This window comes from Dasypus novemcinctus, chromosome 2, assembly GCF_030445035.2.
Source record: "Dasypus novemcinctus isolate mDasNov1 chromosome 2, mDasNov1.1.hap2, whole genome shotgun sequence".
Taxonomy (NCBI): Eukaryota; Metazoa; Chordata; class Mammalia; order Cingulata; family Dasypodidae; genus Dasypus; species Dasypus novemcinctus.
Genome location: NC_080674.1, coordinates 96285803 through 96304928, shown reverse-complemented (window position 1 = coordinate 96304928; position 19126 = coordinate 96285803). Strand labels below are relative to the sequence as shown.

The window sequence follows — 19126 nt, the reverse complement described above, 5'->3', positions numbered from 1 at the left end:
CATTTAAGTCTTTAATGTCACTTTCTTCACTGCTTATACGATAAACCAATGGAAAAGTATTGGCTCGTAAAGCCAGCGATCTGCTGGTAACTATAGTCATGCTACAATTGTATGTACCTATCAGAAGGTTGTTATAAATAATAAATCTAACATTTCCTTCTAAACTGTCAGTGGAAAGATATGTTTATTACTGTATCCTCCATCAATGAGGAGAGAAGGGGTTTAGATAAAGTTTAAATGAAAAAGGAAGAGCAGAATACATCACTGATACAAACCACATAGTGCAGTAAAAAATTATGCCCTCTATTATTCTAAATATATTTTATTTACCCATTTCAGAGGTAGAAAATAAATTTAGCCCATCTACCAGAAGAGTTAATAAAGTATTCCAAATGTATGATCTAACAAAACTCAGGGATAGTTCTATGTTTTATTGTTAACCCATTGCATGAAATCTTCTAAAGCTGAAAGGAAAAAGGAAAAGGCTTTTGTGTTAGTTGATCCTTGGCTATTCTACGGCTCAGGTTGGTGTGAAAGGGATGAGGAGGTCACTTGAAATCTCCTTTTATCTACTATTTTCTCTCTGGATCAGCAACTTTGAATAGACATCATCTAATCGCTCTTAATGGAAAGAATCTATGGAAGCAACGAAAATGCCTTTACTCCAGAAGTGAATCCATGTGTGCAGATAACTAGCTGAGGCTCACGTAGAACTGCATCTCTGCACATATGTGCTTAGAGTTTTTTTTTTTTGAGTGCATGGGTGTATAAATAAATGTTTCTAATAAATTTTGGGAGGGTGTTTATGATTGGGTGAGTAATTTTGTTCTCACACATAAGTATCTACAATAGGATATTCTATCAAGTCCAGGTGATACTTCCACCTGACTCTCTTTTCACCTTTTCCTTGTCCCCAGCCTCTGTGATGTCATATTTAAGTCTTGAGGGGAAAAAAAAGGAAAACAGTGAAAAGGCCTTTTTGTGAAGACATCTTATTTCCTTTCAGTTTTCCACTGGAAGTCCCAATGACAAGAGGATTTCTCTTCAGAGAGTAGAGACTGTAAGACAGGTGGAAAGTGATGGGAAAGACTGAGACCTTTACTTTCAATTTCTCCCTAAAAATTTTTTTTCTTTTTGGTCTTCCTTAAAACTGGTTAAACAAATTAAAAAGTGGAAAACAAAAGCCTGATATTAGGCAATTTAAGCTTTTCTTGGATACATATGTCCAAATCCTTGAAGTGGAATAATAATTACGATTTATTAAATTTTAGAATTATTTTAGCAAGTATGATATGCTGACTAAAATATCATTCGAGTTGTTGTCTTCCTTAGGGGGTGTTATATTTACTTCAAAAAGGAGAAATCCTCCTCCCCCAGAGTGTTAAACATGAGTGATTATCCAGAAAAGAGCACTTGATTTCTAGAATTGAAAGCACTGGGCTTTACTTCCTAAGAAGCGGCTCCCCTCCACCTCACCCCCCTGTTCTCCTAAGAAATATTCCCATTGCTCCCAGAGCCTGGGACACTTGGCTGTAAATTTCTTTAAGGGAATGCTTGGTTGCCAGGGCTACAAGTTCCCATCTCAACCTGCCAGCTTCTCCGCCCCCTGCTCCAGATCCTAGGGCCGCTTGGCTGTCAGGGCTGGGACCTTGAGTCTCCCTCCTCCTCGGCCTCCCCCTCCTCGCTGCCTCCTGGAGATTGCAGTTCCAAAATTCGAGGTTGGGTGGGGGAGGATTAATCCCTCTTTAACGCCTCTCCTTCCCGCCCTCAATTCTGAACCCCAACGGATTCCTGGTGAATAGGCACGTAGGAGCCGCCCTGCCCAATAAAGATTAAATTAAGTAGAAGAATCCCAGCCGCTGTATATTTGGAAGCTCCGGTGGGGCGTCAAACCGACGTTTAACACATTTTTTCCACTCACTGTGCACAAATCCTGGGCCTATTGGGTTTAACTTTCGAAAGGAAGGAAGAAAGAGATAAGGAAGGAAAGAGAAATAAAAAAAGAAAGAAAAAAGGCAAAGAAAGTCACAAAGAAAATTCAGTTTCAAGGGGGCATTTACTTTGCGCTCAGAGCTGCTGAAGGCAGAAGCGCCACCTGACCTTTCCCGTCTTTTCTCATAACCACCCCGGGAGTTGTAGGATCCCTCTTGCCGCCTAGGGCTCAGAACTTCGCTGTTTTGTCGGGTCTGATACCACCCTTGGTGACTGGGGTGGCGGCCTTGGGTCATGGCTGGATGTGCAGGCTAGGAGGTGTGTTCAGAACCTAGTAGCGTCCTGTATGCTCACTTTTTTTTTTTTTTAAACCAAGGTTTCAGTAGCATGAACTGAGCAGTTTCCTCCAGTTGCTGCCCAGCAGGACAAACAATAGCTTTCTCTGTCGGTGTTCAGCGCGCTGGATACTGACCTTGGCGCTGAGGCCGGACCCGGTGCCCGCTTATCCGAGAGACATCCGGGCACCACTATAAGACCTCCTCACTGCCACCTGCTCCTTTAGTTCTTTGGCGCAGTCTGGAGCGGCAAAAGGAAAGTCCCTTCGTGGCAACGGCTCGTCCGTGCAAATACAACACTGAATAAATTAACCTCAAACCAGTTAGTTGGGGTGTAGTAGTTTAGCAGGACTAATTGCAGACAATGGAGCTGAAATGACTTTTCCAATTAGCTGCTGGTTGGAGTTTAGTTGGAAGAACTGTCAGCTCCAACGATGGGTAATTGCTTTATTGCTCACCAAACTATCATCTATTTAGAACATATGTGCTAATTACTCTGGATGGGCGTCGAAAAAGAAACCATAAATCTAATAGCACTTTAAAAAGTCTATGGTGCTTGTAAGCAATCCCAGTCCCTTGCACATTCTCTCCTGCCCAGGTTGGAGTGATGGATGGCTGTCTTTCAGGGAGGCGAAGGTTTGAACTGGAGGCTCAGACAGGGTTCTCTGGTCAAATCGCGTGCAGGAGAGCCAGCGTCCGGCGCATGCTGTGCCGAAGCGATAAATCACTGTCATCAAAACCAGGCCCCTCTTTAGCGTACACTTTTTTTTTCATTTTTCAAAAAAGATTACTTTAGAAATCTTTTAATTGGATTATGGTGGGAAATTAATCTCCTTTAGCCTAGGTTAAATTTACTGTGGCCACTGTTGGGCGGGAGGAAAGCCCTTAACTGCAGGGAGAGTCACGTCTCCTTGCTCCCTCCCTTTCACAGCCCTCCAGGTCTCCCAGCTGTGTGTGGTAGTGGTGCCCAAGTACTGCAGTCTATCCTCCCTGCCTCGGGAGTGGCTGGGATGAGAAAAGCTGGAAAGTCACGTCTGGGCGGAAGGCCGCCGCAGTCCCCAGGGAATTCTTTGTCCTAAACGCCACGTTTCTGTCCCAGATTCCCTAGCTCTACAACCGTCATCCCCACAACACCTTGCCATCATCCACACCTCAATTTCTGGGGTTTGGGGGGCGAGGGGGGGGGGGCCGGTCTGCTACCGGGGAAGAAGGAAGCTAGAGTGGCGGCAAGAGGTGGTGAGATGAGTCTGGGGACAGCAGCCAAACTCAACCCCTCCCTTACTGATCTCCAGCATAGAGCCGGGGCCTTGCGAACTCTTGTCACTCGGGGCCCTATTTCCCTGCGCAAAAACGCACGGCTTGCTCTTGGCGTTCTCCTCTGGAGACACTTCCCAGGACGTACAGCTCTTGCGGTCTGAGGTTCTGTCTTCTTTCCTCCCGGGCTCCGGGAGCACTAGCGCAGTGTGGGACTGTGACCTCTTTTCCAGCCCCGCCGCCCTGCGCCCTCAGCCTGGTCCAGCAGCTGCCGCGAAACTGCGGGTCGCGCCCCGCCAGGCGCGCCTCTCAGCGGGAGATGACAGCATCTGCCTGAAACGGGATACCTACTTTCGCAGCTCAATTTAGCTCTTAATAGCAGCCCTCTGAGGTGTGGTTAATTGATGGGGATAAAGGCGTAATGACTTGAGGGGGAGACACCAATGATCCTTTAATATACTTTTAAAAAGAACAACCACCCCAAACGCCGGCGACTCATTGTGCCGTGGGGGGCGGGAGGGGGGAGGCAGGGATCTAGAGGCTACAAAAGTGGCTCTGGTGCTGTCTGTACCTGGAAGCGTCAGCGCGGGTGCGTCCTGGTTCTCAGGGCTCGGGCACCCGGGAGCCGCCAGGGCGCGCACCTCGGGCAGACGGAGGGTTGTTGCGTGACTGTGGGGAGCAAAGCGAGCTCGGACTGACAGGTGCCGGTGCCGGGGCCGGGGAGGATGCCGCCCAGCCGGGGCTCTGCCACTCTGTCACCCCTACCCCTCAGCGGGGCTGGACCCGCACACGCCGGGCGCCTCGGCTTGCTCGCGCTAGCAGCGTGAGCCAATTGGCCAACTGGCAGTGCTCGGTGGAACTGGTGGGCTTCCGCTGGCTGGACAACGTCTAAGGGGCCCCAAAGCCAGGAGACTGAGTCACGAGCCCGGGGTGAGGGTGTTGCGAGTGTGTGAGATCGTCCCGGACAGCAGAGCAAGATCACAGCAGCCCTGAGCACGTGGCAGTGTTTATGCCGGGTCTGCCCTGAGTCCTGGGCCTGGTGGCCCCGGATTTCCTTGCGCTCCAGCTGGGTCCCACTACGGGGTCAGAGCAGCCCCCGCGCACCACACCCAGAGCCCTGCCCACGCTCTCACCTCAGCACCTTCCCTTTCCTTCGCCTCATTTCCCTTAGTTAAGATCTGAGTTTCCTGACGGTCAAATGAGTGTTTTATGAGGCGCAAGTCGAAGACTTTGTTCACACAAGCACTTAAAAAGGGGGGCCGGGGGGCGATTCGGAATGCCTTTTCTATTTGCAAAGGGGAGTTCCCTCCTGGTGTGCGCGGCGCGGTACCTAGCAGGTTTTGCAAGTCTCCTGTTTTAAAGTATAGGGAGGGATAACCTTGATGCTTCAGGTTCGAGCTCCCTCTGGAAGCGGAAGGCGAAATGACTCCAATCACCGTTCATATTTTCTCGTATTGAGCGATCGCAGGTGTTTTCGCTGCTGCTATTGTCTACTTTTCCGCCGTGAGCCGTAACAGGGGAGAAGGGTCCCAACAAATTTAGTTTCCCAAATCCCTGTGGCGGAAAAGGCGTCCGCTGTCACAGGCAAGGGATAAAGGATTTGAAAAAAATGCAATTAGGAGTCGTAAGTCGCAGAGTGTGCCTGACTTGGTGTGGTCCTGTCCTTTTGCAGTCACTGCGTTAACTCATCTAATGTGGTCGTGTCCTCTGCGGATCTCTAGGAAATGAAGACTCCCTGTCGATTACCCGTCGAGCTCCCGACCTCTTCGCGACCAGGGCCGGACAGGACCGCGAGCTGCGCGCGTCCTTGAGCGCCTCAGAGCCAGGGAGAGGACTCGGGTCCAGGTCCCTGTCCGAGCCGCGACTCCTGCTCAGAAGCTCGGGCTAGGGATGGAGTCCGTGACCCTGACTTAGGTCTCCTCTGGTGAGAGCGCCCAGAGGCTTTCTCCAAGGCCGAGGTTTTTCTGAGGTGCCTGTGGCGGCGCCTAAACCGTTTGGACCTTCGCGCTGTGTGCCCCCCAAAGACGGCTAGGTCCGCATTGCACTGCAGGGCCCGGAACCCCTCAAGAGCGATCCCTTGCGAAACAATTCCCCAGCAGCCTCGCGAGCAGGGTCTGCTGCAACCCTCTCATCTCCTCTCTCCAGGTCGGGCGAGTGTGGCCTCGCGCGAGACCCCGCCGGGAATAGCTCCCGGAAGCGAGGCCCACATCCGGGGCACGAGACCTCGCGCGCGGGCTTGGCGGCCGCGCGCTCGACGGAAGTGCGGGAGTCCTGCGTGGTTGAGAGGTCCCGGCTGCAGATTGAGCGGCTGGGAACTCGCGTGAGGGCGGGAGGTCGCGCCCTGGCCCGCGACTGGGACCTAGGACTAATTGTGCGATGAAGGCTCCAGTCTCGTGAGCAGGCCGGAGTGCGCGGCTCTGTGCGGGTTAAGATTGAAGAAGGAGGCCGGCCTGGTGGGGGGTGGCACCTACCCCCGAATCCTGGGTTCCCGCCTCAGATCGGCGCGGGAAGTTAACGTCCGGGTGGGTGGGCGCTGCAAACCTCTTAGGAAGGAACTCTGAGGGAGTGTGAGCCTGCCCCTGCCCAGCCTTCCAAGGCCCAGAGACCCACCGTCGAGCGTAACCATTTTGCTCACCCCTTTACGTTTCTTTCCGCTCGCTGCATACAGACCTCTGAGTTTTGAAGCTCACCGGGGCTGCCTCACAGTTTGCCCCGCCTCGAACAACTATTCTCTACAAGTGTTGCTTTGGGGTTAGTAGAGCTGGAGGTCTGGAGCAAGGTTAGGGAACCCCAAACCTGATTTTCTAGTTCAAGAAGGAGCTTGGTCTTAAATTGCTGGAAAGTTAACTGTGGTTAACCTTGTGGTCTTAGGGCATTTTCGAAAGCATCTATTTACAGTGAGGACAACAGCATGGAGACGTTGCTGTGTAGTTCATAGAAAAAGATCTTGGGAGACCACATCTCAAGAGTTTTTCCAGGGATTGTTTTATAACCTTTCAAATGAGAACATTGGTATGTATCTAGCCACCAGTACATTGAGTAGTATCTTCCTTCAGACAGGGATTGAGAAACGGAAATACCAGCACCCTACAGCCAAACTGTTATGAGGACTGATTACAAGGGAACTGGTGCTCCAGATGTTGCACTAGAGGCGCTGCAAGTGTGAGCAGGTAATGCGGAGAGGAGTGACATTGTTAACAGAAAGCATCTAATTAACAATGACTTCATTTGATTGGAAGGATGAAAAAGCCTTTTTAAATCAATCCAGATTCACTGGCCTAAGCTTAGCCAATTTATGAATATGGAGCCTGACTGGGGTCTGCTTTCTTTCAAAGATGTCATCTTAGGGGTAATAGCATAGGTGAAGTCATTTGGTTACATTGTGGAAACTTTTATGGTGCCTTCTTTGGGAATTTAATTCAGTGCTTCTTCATTTTATTAGGAACAGACTGATTCCGTCAACTGTGCTCTCCCTGTTTGGAAAGAGGACTGCTTGAAGCAATTAGGTTCACCAATTAGCATAGCTTTACTGACCCCAGCAGCAGCACCACTCCTTAGATTATACATTTCATCAAAGTCAGGGAAGAGCTGGAGCACAACATGCTTCCCAGGTGTCCAGATTGGGGAAATAAGGCCACAAGCAGGGTATAGCTGGGTAGGACAAAAAGTTTTCTAATAGTCCCCAAGTGTTTGTTTCAGCAACTTTGATTCCTTTTTTCTCCCCTTTTCTCGTTCTGGATCCTGTAATATCTCCTTCCTTTGACTTAGCCTTTAAAACCTCTTTTCTTTGGTTGTATTTTGCAGAATTGCTTTTAAGAAAGTGAAATTTCTCTCTTCTCTTCTGCTCTCCTGCATGCTAATGAAGTTGTGGAAAATGCTAGGGTCCAGAGAGAGGAAATCACTCCTGAAATCCTGTTAGGTATAAGGTAACGGCTCAGACCTTTGCATTGTGTATATGTGTGTGTGTGTGTGTATGTGTGTGATTGGGATGTCTCAAAACCTGTAAGAAGAGGCCAGAGGGTGGATATGGGGAGATAAGCTATTTCTTGTTTTGCAAGGACTTAATGTAACCTCTTTGTTATAACCTCTATCAACTGGTGGTCACTAGCTTTAGTAAAAGAAAATGTCTGGAGCCCAAAGCAGTCTGAGAAAGAAGGGGTTTTGCTCTTGTTACTCATGGGTAGTGACAGGGATTAAGTTTACATCGTCTTTTGTCTCTCCCCCCTAAATATATATATTCCTCTGTAAGATTTCACTAGATTTAATTGCTGACAGTTCATCAGTAGCAGCAACAGTGTAATTCCCTAAACCTTATTAAATCAATAAATACTAGATCCATGCATTGAATTAAAAATGCATTAGCATGGCCAGGAATTGCAGTCATGTGGCCAGGACCTCAGAATCAATGATGCCATACAAACAGTGTCCAGTTAGCATTTAATCTTTTCAAAAAAAGATTTATTTTATTTATTTACTCCCCCTGCCCTCATTATTTGTGGTTGTTTTCTGCTCCCTGTGTCCATTTTCTGTGTGCTTTCTGTCTGCTTGTCTTTTCTTTAGGAGGCACCAGGAACCAAACCCAGGACCTCCCATGTGGAAGAGAGGTGCTTAATCACCTGAGCCACCTCAGCTCCCTGCTTTGTTGTGTTTCTCATTGTCTTTCCACTTTGTGTCTCTTTTGTTGCATCATTTTGTTGCATCAGCTCAGCGTGCCTGCCTGTGCCACCTTCTTTTCTTCAGGAGGCACCCGGGACTGAACCAGGGACCGCCCACGTGGTAGGTGGAAGCCTAATCACCTGAACCACATCCGCTTCCCTTATTTAGTTTTCTTTCTTGGTTTTGGGGTTCTGGGATTTGAAAGTTTTGGGGAAATGTTTTCTGTTTTTTGTTCATTCATTTGTTTCTTGAAAATCCTTTTCTTTTACTATTCACATTTAACCATGAAAATCATGCATGCATTTAACAATAGCGATATACTGTGATTTTATAGTTTCTGTCGTTAATTTTCATCTGGGAAATATACTTCCACTTCGAACACATTTCTCTGGTAAGGCATACTTTGATGCATAAATTTCTACATAAATATAAATAAATTTAGATGCGTATATTTTTGTAGATGTGTAAATACATATACTCAATGTGACTGTATTGCTGAACATTAAGTTATTTTGAAAAAAGAAACGTTTACATTTTTTAGCACTGTCAACTATATTATAGACCAAATAATTATTTTAAATTTTAAAGCAAGTTATTCATTTATAAACCTGATGTGTTTGTTAGAATTTATACCACAAGAGGTGAAATAAAAATTTTCAAGTCTTTAAACTTAATGAAGTTTTTAGGAAGCTATGTATATCTTAAATGATTACATTCTATGTGTGAAAGAATACCTCAGTGTGGTTTACCAGGAGTTGCTCGGTTAAGTTGTAGATTAGTAGGTAAATTTATAGTTAGTCCCTACTGAAAAGAAAGAATGTGTTTAACACCTGGAAGTTATATTATTCTAGCCAGTTATTTGCCCATACTGATTAACGATGCTAATTATTTAAAAACATTCACCTCCTATTGATGTCAGCCAACATAAATGGTACTGAATTCTGAAGATATAGTCATTAGCCATGAGTTCACCACACTGTGGAAGAAAAATCTTTATTTGACGAAATAGGCAATCAACTGAAATCTATCCTCTTTAAATAAACTGATTCCTCAGTATTTTCCCAGTGTTGGTATAAGTTGTTGTCTATGATGTCCCCCAGGGCTCTTTCCTCTGCTCTCTGATTTGGTATATAAAAGCAACTCGGAATGATGGATTACTGTGTCATTGCAGCCTGCGAAGGATTAATTTGTTTCATTGATTTCTCTTTAGGCAGATTGCCAGAATTTGCTGCTTCCCACCTTTCCTCAAGACTTCTAGAAGTAATAGACAGTAATAGCCTAAGACAAATCAGCTCCTTTTGTAAAAAGAGATTCATGAAACTAAGAGTCTTAGGAAAGCTATGGCAAACTTTTTTTTATTGGTATGCTGGAGTAGCATTTAATAGGCTGCTTTCTTTGCTTTAAAATATTTTTAATTGAAAACATTTTTTTGAATTGATGACTTAAAACATTATATGAACAGATCTTAAGTAAGCTTCTATAATGTTTTCCCTAATTGTTCCTAGTTTTTAAGGATCCTGTTTAACTCAGGAAAAAATTTTGTCTAGATAATTGACAAATATTTTTCTTTCTATTCCAGATTTCAGCATCAAGTAACATGTCAATGCTGTAAGTCAATTTACCTGTAAGTATTTACAGGATTATTTTACCCAAAGAGTTTTTAGAAATTTTGAATAAGGACCGACAGTATCAGAGCATAAAAATAGAATTCTTCATAAAAAAATCATATTTTCTTATTTTAAAAGTAGTATTTGCTCATAATAGGGAATTTGCAAAATTTAGAAATTATGTTTTGGGTGTTTTCTCTAAATTTTGTCCTCCGAGCATTTATGTTTTTATATATGTGTATGTATATATTTTAAACTGTAGATACCACTTTGTGTCTTATTTTTTTAAGTTGACATTATTGTATGATTAAAATTATTAAAGTTATTTATACTGATTGTATAATGCTTTAAAATATATAACTTAATCATTGCTTTTACTATTGGGGAGTTAGATTTCTAATTTTCTATTATTACAAATAAAATAGTATTGGATAGCATTTTAAATAAATCTTTAATCACCCCTCTGTTTATTTACTCACAATATATTATTAGAAAAGAAATTACTTGGGCTGAGGGTAAAGACTTTTTTTTTATTGATTGCCAGATAGCTTTCCAGAAAGTTCTACCAGTTTATACTGGTACTATTAAAAAAAAAATCTCTGTAGAGGCTGCATTCTGATTCATTGTCAATGAGGAAAGGACACAGAACAACATTCTTTTCCTTGTGTTCTGAAAGCAGTAGTAGCTTTTTGCATATGCTTAGTCTCTCAGAAGTAGTTTCGCAATTGCAGATGTGAAACAGGCTGGTTATACAAATCTATTTGTTTCCCTTCCATAGTGCTGAAAATTATATTGATTTAATGATATCAAGTTATACTTTTTAGGCAATTAGTTGTATAGTAAAAACTAATATTGTCATGTGCTAATGTCTTTTTTCCTTTATTGTGCTGAGGTAGTAGTCCATGTAATGTCAGCAAATTTATGTTTTTCCTGTGCTTTTTTTGAAAGGAAAAAGGAACATCTGTTTCCATTATATATCTGTATCATAATGATAAGAATTAAATAGCTGTTATGGTAGTATATAATAAATATATTTTCTGAATGACCTATACTTCCTCGATGGAAAATATCAGCGATTTTAGAGGCACTTAATTTTTTAGGTAGGTTCCATGTAGTTTAGAAAGGGCTTTGCTTATTTTAGGTAAATCATTGCAGATCCTATTTGTCTCCTAAAACAAACAAACAAACAAGTCTGATGATTGAATACTAGGTTCTTTGATGTGACTCTTGGGTATATTTCTCTTAGACATATGTTTAGAGTACAACTTATTACGTTTCTCCCTCAGTATTCTTAAATGGGATAATCATGCTGCTAATAGTACTATGCATTACAGTTTTGTGTTTTGTGCCATTTGTGTAATTTTATATTTTACTCAGTTAGAAGATAGGAAATATTTTTTATAGCTTATTTCACTCTTTTTTTCCTATACATTAGGAGGACATAATGATATTTACCTTTTAAACTTAGCAGCATGTTTGTAATCACACATATAATTATTTCCACAGATCTTTAAAATTCCAGAGAAACGGTCTCATTTATTTCAGCTTTGGTTAATGATATTTTGGTGGCTACTTAAAAAATTATTGTGGGGAGTGGATGTGGTTCAAACAGTTGATTTTACGCATCCCACATGGGAGATTCCAGTTTCAGTTCCTGGTACCTCCTGAAAAAGCAAAAAGCAAAAAAACAAGCAAAATAAATGAAAAAACCAACTCACGGAAGCCGATGTGACTCAGTGGTTGAGTGCCGGCTTCCCACATATGAGGTGTTGGGTTTAATCCCTGGCCCCTGGTACCCCAAAAAATATTATTAGAAAATATTTTTGGGAAGCAGATGTGGCTCAAGTGATGGTGCTTCAGCCTACCACATGAGAAGACCTGGGTTTGATCCCTGGGGCCTCCTGGTGAAATAGAAGAGAAAGCATGCCCGTGAGGTGAGCCAGTGCCTGTGCAAGTGGCCACTTGGTGAGTGCAAATGTGCCTGTGTGGTGAGCCAGTGCCTGCACAAGTGAGTCACGCAGCAAGATGATGATGCAACAAAAGAGAGACAAGGAGAGAGTCAAGGTGAAGTGCAGCAGAAGCGAGGAACTGAGGTGGCATAATTGACAGGGACCCTCTCTCTACATCAGGAGTCTCCAGGATCGAATCCTGGTGAATCCTAGAGGAGAAAGATGAGAAGACAACACACAGCAAAAAAAAAAAAAACCCACAAAAAACAGCAGGACCAGAGGAGGGGAAGGGGGAAAATGAGTGAATAACTAAATCTCTAAAAAAAAAGGAGACTATTTTAGACAAAAATGGTATGTAAAGAAACACAAATACCCATGGACCCTAAACTCAGGTTCAGAAAAAAAATGTTAAGGTATAATTGAAGCCCTTCCTAATGGGATTCCCTTATGGCTTCTTGAATCATTATCCTATATTTGATGTTTATTCTTAATGCCTTTTAGGTACTTTTCCACATGGTGTAAAAATTTGATCACAAGAAATGTCTCCTTTTAAATAAATAAATTTTAAAATATTGGAGCTGCTACTACTGTTTGGACTCTTTTAATCTGGTCACTTCGTGACTTTGGATATGTTTTACTTTACTCTTCTGTGAAGTTGGTGGTAGGTCTATATGATCTCTGATGTCCTTTTAGCTGTAATTATAATTTTCGATTGCCCCTTTTTTTCATTTGAAAAGAATGAACAAAAGATAGAGGCCCAGAACTTAAGTAACTTGCCCAAGACCATACAGTATTAAAACTCAGTTCTTCTGACTTCCATTCAGGTACTTTTTTTTCACTCTACATTGCCTGTCATCTTTGGATATTGACTAACTGACTGCTGCTATAGCTGGTGATTAAAGACTATCCATAGGCTTGCGTGATTATGTGACTGTACTTAAGACAACTGAGAGAAAGTTGCTTTTTTCTCAGAATATCTTTTCTATAGGGAAAAACACTGAAGTCACATTAGCCTGGAAGCTACTTATAGAATGAGAAGACGCTGTGTGTCTCTGCAGAACCTGTGAATCCCTTCTGTATCTTTTGGAAAGAATGATATTTTTGTATATAATGAGGCTTTCCCTTGGCTTCATATCCTACAGTTAATTTTCTGATCTCTTCAATGTAACTGGACCAGTAAAATAGGGATGGGCACAAACATAAATGCCCCTTTACATGTACATGTATTTAAATTGAAATATATTTTCGACATCAAGACTTTAACAAATTACTTTTTCCTTTCTTATTTAGCTTATGCTATGGTCAAATCACAGATGACTTTTCATTTGAAAATGTGTTTGTTTCTTGTTTCTATTTAGCTGTCAACTTACCAGAGCACTAAAGCAAAAATAGCAGGCAGAGTAATGTGGAAACACATTCTTAAAATCTCTTTGGAGAAAAACCCCATTCTAAAAATGGCAGGTTAGAATTACATGCATGTACTTTCTCTTTCAGGTTTTTACTCTTACAAATTTAATTCATTCTTTGTTGAGATGAGTAAGCTTGAGTCATAACATTCATATAGTGCCATGCCGCTTCTATGAAAAAATAGCAGCATAACTCATGGTTGGATTTATATATCTTATTATAAAGGCATCTTTTCCCAAATCTGTTGTTTCAAGATCAAAAAATTAGTTTAATAAATTATTTGCTTCCTTCTATAAATACATATTTGGAAGCTTATAAAGGCATAATCATTCTCTTTGGGGAGGACAAAGCTACTAGTAGTACTGTTTTGTCAATCCTGTAAATATTCTCAAGGTTTGTTTTAACAGATAAACCATGTAACATCATTGTCTCTGAGTACTTTAGGTCAATTTATCATAAGAGTTAAGCAGCCTTTAGTAGGAAATTTTCCCTTTCATATTTGGTTGGGGGTGAGGGAGACCTATCATAATCGGATAGTGGTCTTCAGTACCCCCTTTTTATTTAGGCCAACCTTTATTTGCTCATACTCAAAATCTTCTTTCATTTCTCTAGCATTTCTTTCTGAAGGGAAAAGCTTTTTTTGGGGTGCATGTGAAAATATTTCAAAGACTAATTGTCTAGTTGAAACTTCTGGTGAACATCTGTAATTTGTAATATAAGGAATTTTCCACACGGTAAATGTATGGATAAAGGAAACTAGCCTATGACAAACAAATTTTCTTTCTGGCCAAACTATGAACCTGGGTAATAGTGGTGAGAATAACATACTTTAATCACCAAACCAACAATGCAAAAATCAGAGATTTTAGTGATAACACAACAGTGTATAGACATCATATAGTCTCACTCCCTTAGTTATAATAGGTCTCTATAGAAAGGTGGTATGATGTTTATGGAAATAGTAACAGAATGTGGTTAAGAAATCACTATTTTGCCATATGAACTACCAGGATTGTAGGGACTTAAACACCTGCACTACTTTACTCATCACTTTACTCAAGTGATAAAGTGATATCACTTTAGACTAAATTGAGATTATTTCTAAGCTAGTATTGACTATTTCCCATTGACACAGGGGAGAATTTTCTTTTATTAATATTAGTTTTGCACATTGTAAAAATTTGTTCATGTCCTGTTTCGAATTCCCGGCACTTCAGGATTTTCCCGTTATTTAATTCTTAGGAGAATTATGTTACTGTTGTGATTATTGTTGAGATATAGATAGCACATATTTATGGAGTTTTTGTCATGCTTAACTTATGTGAGGTAGGTAAAGGCATAGTTTCTGCTCTCAGAGGCTAACAATTGATATGATCTTTTACCAGTAATTTAACAGGTTATATTTTTAAATATGTATTCACCTGATTTTATTAATATTACTGTATTGGAACTTTAAAAGATAAAGGAAAATGTGTTAGTTTTCCCTTGCTGTACTCTTCTTTACCTTTTCTTCTTGGAATTATAACCTGGGCGATAGCCAAAATTACGTTAATTGTGATAATAATAAACAGAATAAATTGAATAAATAGAAAATGTCATTTGCTAACTTTAAATCAGTTTTTTGAAAAAAATATAAGATCTTAGGAGTTTTCTGAATACTGTAAAGTATGTTGTTTAGATTAAATATGCAAGTTTCTCTGCAGATAACATTGCATAACAATGTTTTCTGAAAAACAGCCTTTATATTCTTAAATAAGCTAAATAGAAGTAGATTCACTTTTAAAAAACTTAGCTAACAAAATATGTTTGCATTAGGAATTGTACAGTTTCATAAATATGTATTTTTTCAAATGTTTTCGTAAATATTTTAAAAAATCTATGTTTGGTCTTGACCATACATTAACTTTGATTCTGATATTACTGAATTTCTTATAGCATTGAAAATGTTTTTATAGCTCGCCAAAGTTTATTAAGTGATGCTAAGTATTATTATCATTTGACTTTCTCACAAGGAGAATTGAATGGGTTGTTGGATAATTTTTCCAACAAATTTGACCAATGCAGATAGCTGCTTTAGATAAAAAGGTTAACAAAAACACCACTGTTCTCTCTATAATAATTGCAGTATTTTTGGACTTAATTATGTAATTTCCTCTATTCTTTAATATATAGAGGTAGACATAAAGTTTCAGTTAATAAGTATTGTAATTAGCCAGTAGGAGTATAATTTGTGTCTTGTGCTGAGTGCTTGAACGATAAGCCCAGATTTGAATTTTGATGATCTGCTGGGTTTTGCATTATTTATACTTTTCTCAAAACAAGTATATGAATTCCAGAATAAGCCCCTTTTTAATCAGTTACATTTTTGAGATGTATAAGATTTATATTTAAAAAGAGTCAAATAAGCACATCATTGATAACTGGTAGAAGATTAAAATCGATTATGCCATATTATTAGAATTAACTTGATGTTAGTCGAGGTTGTAAAAGTGTTTTTGGGGCTGGCGATAGCTTAGTGATCTGAGGGATAAACTGTTATTGTAGAGCATTGAAAGCTGCATACCAAATAATGCCTATGCCAGAGTCAGAAGTCACAAAGATTCTACATGTATTTCAGTTCCACAATTAGTGAGTTGCAATGTGTTTTGAGTTTTGACAAGTAGTTTTACAATTCTGAAAGTCCTGCATTGTATAGTAAGGAACTAGCCAAAAGCATATTTTGATGTACAGTATATATGATTGAGACTTTGATTCTTACATAAACTTGCTTAATTATTTGTCCTACCTAAGAGAATTGTAAAAAATCCTTAATTTATGAAATTTACAGTTTATATAAATAGTAAAAAGTCTGTTATCATTATTTGCCAGGAACATTACATGTATTATTTAATTTGATCATTTCATGGTAACATGTAAAATTCCCATTTTGCTGATGAGGAATTTGAGGCTTGAAAGTGGTTAAGAAATTTGCTCAAGTCACATAGCTAGTAAGAGACAACAAGGATTTGAACTGAATTATGTGTCACTCAGAGCCCATTCCTGTCTATGCTGATTTCATTGCCCCTTATCAAGTAACTTATTGTACTATCTTTTGATTATCATGGGTCAAATTGTATTCTCATGGGTTTATAAAAATGCATAGACCAACTCATAACCAAGGAAAATCTATATAAATTCATGTTATGCTCATTTCTCAATATTTTCCAGTGTTCATGTAATGTTGAATGTGTAAATGGTATTATATAGGGTGAAATATGAATCATATCTATTCTTGAACTTTATGGCACTAGGTTGGCTTAGCTATTAAGTAGCGTATTTGCTAACATTGGTAAATAAATAGCAAGGAATTTTATTTCTACACTCTAATCTTCAGAATCTTTTTTGTTCTTAGGGACTTTTAGGGGAAAAAATCATGTTTTGCTCTAGCAGGCAGGTTTTCTGAGGTAATAGTAGTGGTAGTGGTTGTATATATGTTTGCAGTTGGTCAGAGTATTGGTATAATTATATGCATATATGGCCATAAATGAGTTATATCTGAATATTTGTTTTAGAATAGGACTGATTGTACTCATAGTCTGTCCTTGTGAAAATTATAGGAAGAACAAATTGGAGAACTATTCAAGGTAGTTTTCAATAAATTAAATATACTGGATGTCAAAATGTGTGGGATAGGTAATGCACTATTGGTAATTCATGTAAGGCTTCGGTATAGCCTGGCCTATAATGATGTTGAGATGGGGACAAGAGTATGTTTCAAAAGCAGAAAAAACATGAGTTAAGGGCCTGATTTGAAAGGAATATTCTACGTGTAGTGGGCTATCAGGGTGAAGGAAGTCTTCAGGGCCAGTTATGTTAAGTAATCCTGACTCTGGCTTTTTAGGGCTATTGTCAGTTTTAGTTGTTACGCTTCAAGGAATCACTGTGAAATTTATTTTAAATTCTATGTAGAAAATTTGTAATGTCTCAGTAACAACCACAAAAAATACCTGTAACTCCACTACTCAGAGCTAGTCATCATTAATATTTTGGCATCTTGACATAATTTCTGTTAAATTCCTTCCATGCCTTTTCAATGTGATAATACCACACAGTTTTCTAAAATAAATTGCCGCCTTTAGTGCTCTTTAAATATATATCTAGGGAAGTGCATTTGGCTCAATGGATAGAGCATCTGCCTACCACATGGGAGGTCCAGGGTTCAAACCCAGGGCTTCCTGACCCGTGTGATTAGCTGGCCCACACGCAGTGCTGATGCATGCAAGGAATGCCGTGCCATGCAGAGCTGTCCCCTGCATAGGGGAGCCCCACATGCAAGGAGTGTGCCCCGTAAGGAGAGCTGCCCTGCACAAAAAAAGTGCAGCATGCCCAGCAGTGGCCCCGCACACATGGAGAGCTGATGCAGCAAGATGATGCAACAAAAAGACAAGGATTCCCGGTGTTGCTGACAAGAATACAAGCGGACACAGAAGAACACAGTGAATGGACACAGAATGAGGGGTTCAGGGCGGGGCAGGGAAGGGGAGAGAAAGTAAAATATATGCATCTAAATTTGAGACCCATTGACTAACAGAACTAATGGCCATTGGGGGAGGGTTAAGTTACCATAATTCCATATACCATTAGGTGAATACTGCTTTGTTTCTTGTGTGATTTGATCCTTTGCCTTGGGTCTTGTCCTTCCTTCCTTCTTTCATACTGCTGCCAAGATCTTTTAAATGAACATATCATACTTCTGGCTTAATTCCGTTAGTATTAATATCCCACTGGCAGGATAAAGTTCCAGCTTTTCAGCATATAAGGCATCTTTGTTATCTTTCCCATGCCTTTTCTTCTGCTTCACCTCATACTTTACTAAAAGGTACTTGAAGTTCTCAGAATATCGTGTACTCCTTTACATCTCTGTAGTTTTTCACCTCTTCTCTTCACCGAGATTGCCCTTTTTCCAGTTGTCCCTCTGTTCAGCTGTTACTCATTCTTTTGTTCTCATCTTAAGTGACATTTCCTCTCTGAAGCCTTTATTCTAAGCCAGTCTTTCCTTCCTTTTAGTATGTGTAGCATCTTCTACAAAACCTGTTGTAGAACTGATTACAGCATATCATCCTGGCAGTTTTCATCTTTATCATTCTTATTTGACTGGGTTATGTAAGGGCAGGGATTATTTGCTATTCATATAAGTATCAAATCAAATTAGTATCCATGACACTTAGTATGGCACTTAATAGATATTTGTGCATGTATTTGCCAAATGAATTACAATCTTATCTTTTCATCTAATATTGCCCTGCCAGGAATTGTGACTGTAGTTAGAGTCAGTGGTAATTTTTAGAGTGACAGGTGGAAGGTGAAGTGGCTAGTTTCAATATATCAGACGTTTATTAAGTATTTATAGTTCATAAGAAGTTCTGCAGGGAATTGCAGGAATGGGATACCAAAGTAAAGAGGAACTATAGGAGTTTTCAAGCTAGTGAAAGACTCCTAATCTTGGCATGTTGGTGGGATAGTGGTAAGGAGTATAATGAGTTGTTAAGGAGAATATACCTGAATGGCCCATTGAAATTGAATAGCAAAAGGAAATGCTTGCATAATGCTTTATTTATTTATATTTTAAAATTATTTTTATTTATTTATTCCCCCCCACCCCTGCCAGTTGTCTGTTCTCTGTGTCCATTCGTTGTGTGTTCTTCTGTGTCCACTTGTATTCTTGTCAGTGGCACTGGGAAACTGCATCTCTTTTTTTTGTTGAGTCATCTTGCTGTGTTAGCCCTCCGTTTGTGCGGTGCCACTCCTGGGCAGGCTGTACTTTTTTCATGCAGGGTGGCTCTCCTTACAGGGTGCACTCCTTGCACATGGGGGACACCCCTGCGTGTTGTGGCACTCCTTGTGTGCATCAGCACTGCACGTAGGCCAGTTCCACGTGGATTAGGAGGCCCTGGGTTTGAACCCTAGACCTCCCATGTGGTAGGTGGATGCTCTCTCAGGTGAGCCA

General features: G+C 40.7%; 1 long non-coding RNA gene across 17 annotated transcripts in view; it reads left to right on the top strand.

Annotated features, from left to right (window-relative positions):
• The window catches only part of LOC105747308 (uncharacterized), a 232195-nt gene that overhangs the window by 4674 nt on the left and 208395 nt on the right, over nt 1-19126 (top strand). For 9 of the 17 annotated variants that reach the window (XR_009180549.2, XR_009180548.2, XR_011646243.1 and 6 more), the window contains exons 2-3: nt 7326-7447; nt 9757-9801. This is a non-coding gene — a long non-coding RNA (uncharacterized lncRNA). Of the gene's footprint in view, nt 1-6577; nt 6692-7325; nt 7448-8224; nt 8298-9756; nt 9802-19126 lie in introns of those variants that run through there. The other 8 variants (XR_009180550.2, XR_011646245.1, XR_011646241.1 and 5 more) reach the window with 3 other exon arrangements.